The sequence below is a fragment of the Neophocaena asiaeorientalis genome, unplaced genomic scaffold (assembly GCF_003031525.2).
Source record: "Neophocaena asiaeorientalis asiaeorientalis breed wild unplaced genomic scaffold, Neophocaena_asiaeorientalis_V1.1 scaffold35, whole genome shotgun sequence".
NCBI classification, from domain to species: Eukaryota; Metazoa; Chordata; class Mammalia; order Artiodactyla; family Phocoenidae; genus Neophocaena; species Neophocaena asiaeorientalis.
The window spans coordinates 2381294-2382967 of NW_020172984.1; positions in this window are offsets into that span (position 1 = coordinate 2381294).

The window sequence follows — 1674 nt, forward strand, 5'->3', positions numbered from 1 at the left end:
CCACAGCAAACTTGTTTCCTTCTGACCACTGCATTTAAATGATGTCATTAATGGTTGAGATGAAAGGACTATAAATAAACGGTAATGTTCTCTGGCCTCCTACAAAGAGGAGAGCAGGATAGAGAGCTGATAGGATTAGATGACAGATTAGACAGAGGTTTAAAGGAAATTGTTGAGTCAAGGATGACTAAGTTTTTGACCCAAGAAAGATAGAATGATGAAGTTGCCTTTTATCGTGATGGAAAGACTATGTTAATACCAAAAAAGGTGGGGCTGAGTGGGCAGGTAGAGAACTGGCTTTGAAGCATTTGAAATTTGAGATGCCTCTGAGATATCTAAGGCAAAATTCCAAAAGGCATATCTGGAATTCAGGGGAGAGGTAGACATAGACATTGAGAGTCAACAGCATCCAGGTGGTATTTAAAGCCAGAAGCTAATTATCAGAGAAGTGAGTAGAGATAAGGAGGAGTTGACAAGGGATGAAGACTGAAGCTGGGTGCTCCTGTCTAGTAAGAGGTCAGAGAGATGAGGAGGAAGCAGTCCAGATGATGAGAAGGAGTAACTGTGAGGTTAGAGGAAAATCTGAAACATGGGCTGTGTTAGAAACCAGGTAAGGTGACGACTGAGGATGGACCCTTAGCTTTCCCTTCATGAAGGTCACCTGGACAATGAGAGGAAGAAGATAAGTGGGTGACAGAAAAGAAAATCCTGCCCTCCCACACGTGATTTTCTCCAGTACTTATGTTCCTAATGTAAGCACCAAGAAAGCACATAGCTTGATTCACCACCTAGGGTTTAACTGGGCAGGTGCTGTGAAAGTGCAGACCAGAATGGAAATTGCAAATATTGGAGAGGGAATTGTTGACGTCAGGAGCGTGGAGTCAAAGCAGAGGAAGGGGAAAGGAGGAGATGGATGCATAGCAGTGTGTGGGTTGTTGGACCAGAGGTCCTAATGAATTTGCAAAACAAAGGTGGTGGGAATGATTAGCATATAAATTGAGAGGAGAGAGGGTGGGTCAGACAGAGATTTTGAGTTATAAATCTGAGAGAGAAACAGTTTGGAGAGCTGACAGTTTCTCGTGATCCAGCTACTTAAAGTCTTTAATGAATGACAGCTAGTGAATAAGTGGTCAGATGGCAGGACCTTCGGTGGGATAGGGTTTAACAAGAGGTGGATGTGGGAGAGAACTTCAAGATGGCGGAGGAGTAAGACATGATCACCTTCCTCCCCACAAATACATCAGAAAAACATCTATATGTGGAACAACTCCTACAGAACACCTACTGAATGGTGGCAGAAGACCTCAGACTTCCCAAAGGATAAATATATTTTTTTCCCTTTCTCTCTCTTTGTGAGTGTGTATGCGTATGCTTCTTTGTGTGATTTTGTCTGTATAGCTTTGCTTTTACCATTTGTCCTAGGGTTCTGTCTGTCCTTTTTTTTTTTTTTTTACTATACTTTGTAGCACTTGTTATCATTGGTGGATTTATTTTTTGGTTTGGTTGCTCTCTTCTTTCTATCTTTCTTTTTAATACTTAAATTTTTTTTTAATTTTTAGTAATTTATTTTATGTTTTATTTTAATAACTTTATTTTATTTTTTTCTCTTTCTTTCTTTTTTTCCCTCTCTTTTCTTCTGAGCTGTGCGGCTGACAGGGTCTTGGTGCTCTGGTT